Below are 8,951 nucleotides of genomic sequence, written 5' to 3'. Positions count from 1 at the left end.
GGTGCTATCACTGAATTTTGTGTAAATACCTTCCTTTCAGGAATTAAGATCTGTTTCACTTGTTACAAATACTGGAGAAAGAGGAAAATGAGAAAATCCATGTGCAAGAACCCTTGGAGACAGGAAACCTTGGAGGAACTGCAGTACAGTGAACCCTGCAGCAGCGCATGATGTTCCTGTGCACACTGAGTAGAAAATTTCCAACAAAATACTCTTTTAACCAGTAATTTTTCATCCCCTGCACTTGACTGGTTATTAAAAAACAAAGCAGTGTGTTTAAAAATTTGCCCAGATGCTTTTTTGCCAGGATTTGCATTCAGAAACATGCGCTGGTTTAGTTTTGCTTGGACTTCGTTTATCATTGCCTGTCTCTCCAGTGAAAACAATACCTGATTTCTGTGGGCAAACTTTCAGAGCTGCAGCAGAGAAGTAAAAACGTGTAAAGGCAGAGAAGCAGTAGAAGGCTGACATTCTTTACTCTTTTCTTCCAATACTTGAAATTAAGTGTCATTAATTCAAAGTCTGCATGGATCTGCCTTCCAGTTTGTCACCCAGTATGTCAGAACTGGATCTTTCAACTTATCATTTGCTCCCAGAAAAGTTAAAAGGTGGCTTAAAAACACTACAAGAAGAAACACAAAAAGAGGAATGGGAAGAAGTAGACATGCTACTGTCAACATCACCCCCGTCCTGAGATCCCAAAGCTCTGGCTGTTTGCAACCTACAAAAGTAGGTTTTTCTAACTTATATGGGGAAGTGGATGGACATTTATTTCATTCTCAGTGGCAGAAGAGCAGGTGCATGGTGCTGTGTAATAGTCATGGGTATTAAGGGAATCTAGAGGCACAAACACTGTACTCACGCTGAATACAAATGTTTAGGTGTCGATATAAAAATCACTCATTTGTATGATTTTGCTTCAGGTCCTGGAAAATTCAGTTTGGCAGAGGCTGGCATCTGCACCTCACAGCTGTGAGATGCCACCAGTTTCCTGCCTGGATACAACTTGCTTCACACCTCTCACCACATTCCCCAAAATAGCCCTCAGTCTTTTCCTTTTTCACCTGGAGCAATTAGGACTGTTCTGATGCTCACAGCAAGCCCCCATGGAGCACCCTATTTTCAGTTATGCTTACATACAGATGAGGATGAAAATAATTCAGGAGGGCAGGGTAATGAAGTGTTTCCTGTTGGGGAAGATGAAACAGGAAAGCCTTATAAATATGAATGCCTGACAAAAGATTTTGGGAATATGAAAACTACAGGCGACATCGAAATGAGAGCCACTTTTGAAATACCAAGTCTTAGTTACTGAACAACTGGAAAACAATGGTATGGCCGACTGAAGGTAATCCCCTCTTGATTGAACAATACCCTCTGCTTGCAGGCAGGTCCAAGGGTCAGAGCAGACCCTACTAGCTCAGCAGAAGGGGTCCAAAGAGTAGTTTTTAGAAGTTAAGATGTAACACTCTATGGTAATAGAAGAACTCTTATAGGCTGTATGTAAATGCTATAGGATTTGTATCTTGTATTAGATTGGTTAGTGACAATTAGAATATTCAGTATAGAAGATGATTTATTGTATTGTAACCAGGACTTCAGTATTCCACTCTTACACACTCTCCACTCTCACTCTCTCTCTTACTCTCACTCTCTCTCTTACTCTTACACACTCTTACTCTCTCTTCACACACACTTCTTCACTCTCATTCCTCTCGCTCTCTCTCTCTCTTACCCGCTTACTCTCTTGCTCTCCTGGGCCTGCCCCGAGCTGAGTCTGGCAGCTCTAAGCAGTGCCCCTGTACCCACGCCCTTTGCAATAAACCGCATGTTCCAAGATCTGACTTCAGAGATCTCTCGTCTCCGTCCGTCCCGACCGTCTAACCCACACCAAAGCTCCCTACAGTTTCCTTAAAGAGATTCCAATAATTCATTTTGTTTTCACTGCAGTGACCCCATGGACAAGTTTACCGCACAGCTGAAGTGCCTTAGTGATAAAAACATGCTTGCACCAGAGCACCTCCTACTCGTGAGGACCACCAGCTGTTAAGAGACCCTTGATATCATGCATACCTGAAAGCAGAGCAGCTCAGGGACAAAAAAAGCCTTTCAGCATCAGTGAGAGTCCTGTCTCTGCTCACTGCTCAGGCAAGAACCTGCCAGAGAGCTGTCATGGAGCTGGCATCGTGTTACTCCCATCACAGTGATTCCTCTGTGCTTGGAGATGTGGCACTGCTGCTGCCATATAACATGTTCTGTTGTGCCAGGGTTATGCACTAACTGTCCCCTGCAACAAGCATTGTCCTAAATCATGCATAAAACCTGCAATAATTTTAAATATTGTAATAGGTTAAAGCATTATCCAAAACACATCCTCTCAAAATACTGACTCCTCCCAGTAAATAATGGGCACACCCAGAATAATCCACGTTTATGACACCTTCAGGACTTTGAAAAAGCTGTGATATTTGCACAGAAAAAAAACAAAAGCATACACAGTTTTAAAAGGGTCTGTGATCTCTAAGAACTGCCAATTTTTCTGTATGAAAAAGTAATGAGGCCCAATTCTTTCTTTCAGTGCCCCATCAGGCTGCACAGCAGTGCAGTGGCAGGAGCTGTTTATTCCCACGGTCCCAAGAGTGGGTGTGTGCAGTGGTTTGTGCCAGTGGAAGGCAGAGAAACACCTCACACCTAACACTGCCACTCACGCTCCTAACTGGGAGGAAAAAGCATCCATCTCCCCTCCAGCACCACATATACCCTCCAGACACAAACCAAAGCCTGGAAAGGGGGCAGACACCCTCTTTGGGTCCCCCTCACCTTCAGCTCTCCAGGTTCTGCAGCAAAGCCTTGAAAGAAGCAGACGGTTCCTAAGGATACAACAGCATAAAATTGAATATTCCAATTCATTAAGTGCTTTTAGGTGTCTGAGGCCATCATCCGGCCAGTGCTGAGGTACCACCACCAACCCAGACATCCTCCTGCTTCTTTGACCTTCCACTAGAAAGGAAGGTGGGAAAGGGATGTAGAAATACAACTGTTTTCTGACTTCCTGCCAGCGAAATGCACGAGGGTGTTTCAAATGAATTTTTTGGAAAAGATTTCCCTAGAAATGTTGTGGGAGGACTTGAAGGGAGATGAGTGATACCCTTGATTTCATTTCAGGAAAACCATATGCTGAATTGTAGGAATTAATTTTCCCAGCTAATATTTTGACATTTCTACAATATGGTCAAAATTAAAACAATAATAACTGTATTTGGCTTGCTTATCCTGCATGATGTCTGAATGTATAGCATTGGGGGGAGTGCAGATATATTCATTAGTGCAGATTTGCACGAGATTAAAGCACCAGTTGTGTAGAAGCCATGAGATACAGGTCAGAGTCTTCTTACACTTCTGAGGAGGAACCACAGACACAACCCCTGGGAGCACCCAGAGCTCCACAGAAGGGAGCAAATCCTTAACAGGAGGCTCTGCTCCAAACCCGTGGCCATTTCACCCTCTTGTGCAGAATATCCCCGTTACTTCACCCAAGGAAAAACATTCTGGTCAAAATCAAGCCCTCCCCTGTGGCAAATTAGAGGGTTTTTTTCACATGTTTGTGCATCCATAAACCTCCAGCTCTGACCCAGGCAGGATGGTGCAAAGGCTCCAGGCCAGGTTTCAGGCTGGTGCTCTCACTGGTCTTTCATATAGGATTGTTTCCAATTATTGCTCTGTTTTTCCCTCCTTGATTTACTAATTCAGCAGGTATCAAGTCTGCTAAGAGTATACTCTGTCATGCTTACTTATACAAATAGCATGGGATTCCAGTGGTCTAAGTAGAAATAAAATCACAGATTAGAAGTAAACAAAACATAACTTGACAAAGCAACTGCCAAAAATACTTCCATAAGCACTGATCCTGTTCCTTCTGAAGCTGACAGGAACACTGACATACATACCAAAGCTAATTCAAACATTACAGAAAAACATTATCTCACTAATTTACCCTAATTTGAGGGAAGCTGCTTGGCTTCTCCAGAGGGCTGCCGAAGTGACAAGTTTTGGCCTTTACATCCTTCTAACCCGACTGGCACCAGGTGCTATCTATTGTTTCCCCTCTCAGGAATCTGTGTACTAAAAAATCATCACTTTCTCTTAGGAAGCCCTCAGGTCTGGCTGCCCAGGTTCACTCTGGATTTTTCTTTACTGGACACATTTTAAAAGTGATTTTAGAAACACCAACATACTGGACCGGGTCCATCCCAACATCTTCCAAAATAGCAACCCTGTCTCTGACCAGCACAATCTGTTTTCTTTCTAGCCTGCCCAATAGTTTGGGTTTTGTGTATCGGCCCTGCTGGATAAAGGTTGTGATCTGATGCCCACTCAATTTCCTTTTAGAGATTGTACTACTCACAAAACTAAATCTACCCTATATCCACTCATAATTAGGTTGCAACTAAAACTCATAAATATATCATGCAACTCAGTTTCTTTAATTGGTTTGGTCCCACAGGGCCCAAAGCAAGCAGCAGCAGTAACAAAAATGAGTTTCCATTACTGACACGAGAAGACACAACTCTGACAACACGACATCCACTGATGAAGGGAATGTCATATATCACCATGCAGCCTGTAGGAATTTCAAACACTGTGCAGATGCCAGACTGAACTTAAAGAAGCAACAGAAATTAAATTCTACAAGTACTGAATTTTATCTCCTGACTGGCAGCCAGCTGCTGCTTACCTCAGATTAATAGGCAGTATGACAATGCTCACATCCAGCCTCAGGTGAAATCCAGAGGGAAAAACATTTGTCCAGCAGGTGACTAAAGGAAATGTGCATGTTGTGAGTTTTAATTCTTTGAGTTTTTGCAAGCAGCTTCAAGATGTTTTTACTAAAGATATTATGTTCTTTACTCTTGAATTCAGAGGTTACACATATTTTCAGCCATCACCCGCACACTTCCTTACCATACAAACAGCTGCAGCAAACCATTCTTTAAGTAAAACATACACTGAGAAACAAAAGGTAGTTCAGATCATCACAGCACGTTGTAAATGAAATTCTAAATTGGCAGCTATAACCAAACTACCCCCATGAGGGCATAAATATTGGTGGATGCATATTTCTAAAACTTCTGGCAGCAGTATATCTTGAATGGAAAATATTTCCTTCTTTAGCAGATCATTTAGCAAAATTCTAGTACAGAACTTACTATAGCAAGGACAATAAAATATAATTTTTGTGTTCCATAAAGTTAAAATCCAGGTCATTTTTTTTAACAAAAAGTATTAACTTCACTATCACTTCTGATTCAGTGTTCCAGGTAGATTCTCCTCAATTGCTCACAGCCTAAAACCATTTTCATTAAAAAATTGCCTGAAATACATTCCATATTTCCCCAAGCTAATACTATCCTGCCTTAATGATAGTCTTATGTCTAATGCATAAAAGAAGTACCAGGAGATATTATTCTTCTTTGTTGCCCCTAAGAAGTGTGGCTTTTAGATAAGTCAGAGCCATTTAAAAGCTGCACTACCCACAGATAGCTGGGTTGAAGGAGGCCTTTAAATTTGGTCAGAGCCTTTTAAAAGTCATTACCTCGAATTACAGATGAGCTGGCACATTTTAACTCAGCATCTTAATGCTTTGAGTCCTGCCAGAATTCCCAAGCTCTGATGTGTACACACTCTGATCTGTGCTGCAACTCTGACATTTTAAACCCCACCAAGCCAGTGCAGTATCCCAGTCTAAGGGAGGGCTGGGGGACAGAGCACACACGTTGTTCCACGTCCCTGTGCTCCCTGGGGTGTTATTTATTCTGGGGAGGGGCAGCCCCATCCCTGAGCCCAGCAGCTCCTGACACCAAAGGAGGGCAGGCAGGGACAAGGAGTGAAGGCACAAACCCAGCCGGGGGCCGAGCAGCTACACACTGTTTTTGTGTGAAAGATGCTGGATCAGAGGGAGCAGAGGCAAAGGATCTAAAGATCCATCATGGAATCCTGTCAGCTCCAGAGGTGAGGAGAGATGTTGTGCAGCAGGTGTGCAGCATCCAAAGCAAGCTGGTGCTAAGAGGAGCTCACCCACTGCCAGCGTCCAGGCAATTCTGGCCGCAGGGTAGAAAAACACTCAGGAGAAAGTATCAGAGCTCAGGAAAACACACAAACATCTGAAGCATTCTTTTCTCTTGTGAGATCAGGATATGCATCAGCTAACTCTTTTTATTTGTTTCCAAACTAACAGCATAAGGAAGCAGGTGCTGCTAACCTCAACTGGGTTGAGTTGTCCTTATGCCTATGTAGTCCCAGTGAAATTAATTATTATTTTCAAAGAGCAAGATACTTCTTTACAAAGAAAAGTTAGAATCAAAACCGAAGGAATTTGCAAACATTGTATAGGTGGACCCACATTATCAGCCACGATACTAAAAGAAAAAAAAATTGTTTAACAGTGAGATTAATGAGAAAATATGTTTGCTACAGACAATACAACCAGAGAGTGAAGGAGGTAACTGCTGGCACTTCTTAGTTGCATTACAGGTGAAAAGTGCCTGGCAGAAGAATACTGAACTGTCACAGTCAAAGCAGTAAATGTCCTCAACAATCCCCCAGGAAAAAAATCCCTTTGCCATAAGGAATGCAGCAAACAGAAAAAGATAATTTGATGATGATAAGGTGAGAATTACCAAGAAGGCAGAGCAACCTGCAGACTGAGCTAATACTTTGTCTCGAATTGAAAAGCTAAAGAATACTAGATAGTCCCAAAGCTCTGCAATTTAAAGCAAACTGCATGTTGTGAATGGTTTCTCATAGCAATAGTTGACAAAGGGGCAGCAGAGGTTCACAGAAGCAAAAACTTTCTCTGTATTCAATGCCTTTCAGCATGGAAAATTAGATGAGTTGATATATAATTTGGTATTTAATATACCATTTGAACATCAGAAATGTAAGGCAGTGTTGGCATTGGGGGATGATAGTGGCTAATGAAAGCAAAAATTACTTGTAGTAGAATGAAGGTAATTTGCACATCATTAATCTTCCTGCCCCATAATTCAAATGCATAATAACAGCAGTCTCTCCCCATGTCTCAGCAGCAGCTGAATAACAGTGCTGTTCTGTAATCTCATGTTATGTATTCAACTCTTTTGGAGGCAGGGCTGATAATACCAACAATTATTGAAATTCCTCAGTATTACCTGCACAGAGCCCTGCTTGTGGTTGCTTTCAGAACCATGCCTTGCTTTAGCCATCTAGATGGATTCTAGATGTCTTCCTTACAGGAGATTATGTTTTTTCAGATTAAAACCTTCAGACAGGATAATTTACTTGCTTCAGAAAACGTGGGCTTGTGAACGGGAAATGTGTTTTTCTCCGCTAATCTTTTGGAAAAGCTGCTACTTTCTGTGTGAGTGTGGCAGCTTGAAGAGGGCAGTAGGTGCTTCTTCATGATCCCATGTTGTTTTTGCCATCAGCAGAAGAGTTACGACATGAGAACTGAAAAATCACCAAAGCCTCTGCCTCGTTTTGTCTCGCGGAGTTGCCGGGGCTGAACTGCCAACAAACTCACCATCTGCTTGGTGCCACCAAGTGTGTTCCCACCTCGGGAAGGCTTCACGCCTGTTGGCGGAGGACAGCCAGGCTGTGTACATCCCGAATCTGAAGTTTGGGATCTGGAGACTGGGTTGGGTTTGATAAGAATGAGACAGTCTGTGGGAAGGTGATTGTCCCGCTCTGCTCCATGCTGGGGCGGCCTCGCCTCGAGTTCTGGGAGCAGCTTTGGGCACCACAACATAAAAAGACACTGAAGTGTTAGAGAGCATCCAAAGGAGGCCACGGAAGGGGAAGGGCCTGGAGGGGAGGCCATGTGAGGAGCAGCTGAGGGCACTTGGTTTGCTCAGTTGGAGAAGAGGAGACTGAGGCCAGAGCTCACTGTGCTCTTCAACATCCTCATGAAGGAAGCTGAGGGGCAGCTTTGAGCTCTGATCTTTGTGTGACCAGGGACAGGACCCAAGGGAACAGCTGGGAGGGTGAGGCTGGGTATCAGGAAAAGCTTTTTCCCCCAGAGGGTGCTGGGGCACTGAACAGGCTCCCCGGGGAATGGGAACAGCCCCAAGGCTGCCAGAGCTCCAGGAGCATTTGGACAACACTCTCAGGGATGAACAGGATGGGATTGTTGGGGTGTCCTGGGCAGGGCCAGGAGCTGGACTCAATGATCCCTGTGGGTCCCTCCCATTGCAGCTGATTCTGTGATTCTATGAAGATAGAGAAGAACCAAAACAAGGATGTGCGGGAGGCAGAGAGGAGTCCAACAGCTGGGGAAGACTGAGGCACACTGGGCCAGGATTCCCCCCAGCACAAGGGCTGGGAGAGTCAGTCCCAGGCTCACTCTCACTGGGTTTGCTTCCCAGAGAGCACAACTACCCTTCATCACCATGATGTCATCAGCCCCAGAGCTCTCTGTGGCAGCCCGAGGCTGGTCCCAGTCAGCATCACATGAAGGTTGCACCAAGGAAAGAGTTTGATTTTCTTTCCCACAACTTCAGATAACACACACAAACATACTAGAAGTCAGAGCATATCAAAGTCAGAGCAGCAGGCAGCCAGCAGCAGGAATGTGTAAAATTGAAGGCATAGAGGGAGATCTGAATTAATTTCCATTACACACATACATGAAGACACATTTTTGAACATCTGATCACAGGCAGGTTTTCCACAGGGTACCTCTGAAGGCCTCTGCACACAGGACACCCCTCATGGACAGCTCTCCTCCTTCTGCTGCCTCTGCCCCATCTCTGTTTCCTGCCTGCTGCTCACATTTCTTCTGAAACCAGAGCAGTTAGCTTTTCACATAGGGCCTCTGTGACATTATTGCCAATGGTACTGTACTATTTTAAAATAAATAGCCTCTGGCCAGTGAATAAATCCAGAAATTAATATACACGCAGACAAGCTTGATTCCA

This window comes from Corvus cornix, chromosome 1A, assembly GCF_000738735.6.
Source record: "Corvus cornix cornix isolate S_Up_H32 chromosome 1A, ASM73873v5, whole genome shotgun sequence".
Lineage (NCBI taxonomy): Eukaryota > Metazoa > Chordata > Aves > Passeriformes > Corvidae > Corvus > Corvus cornix.
The sequence above is the reverse complement of the archived record's forward strand: the minus strand, read 5'-3'. Positions refer to the sequence as shown.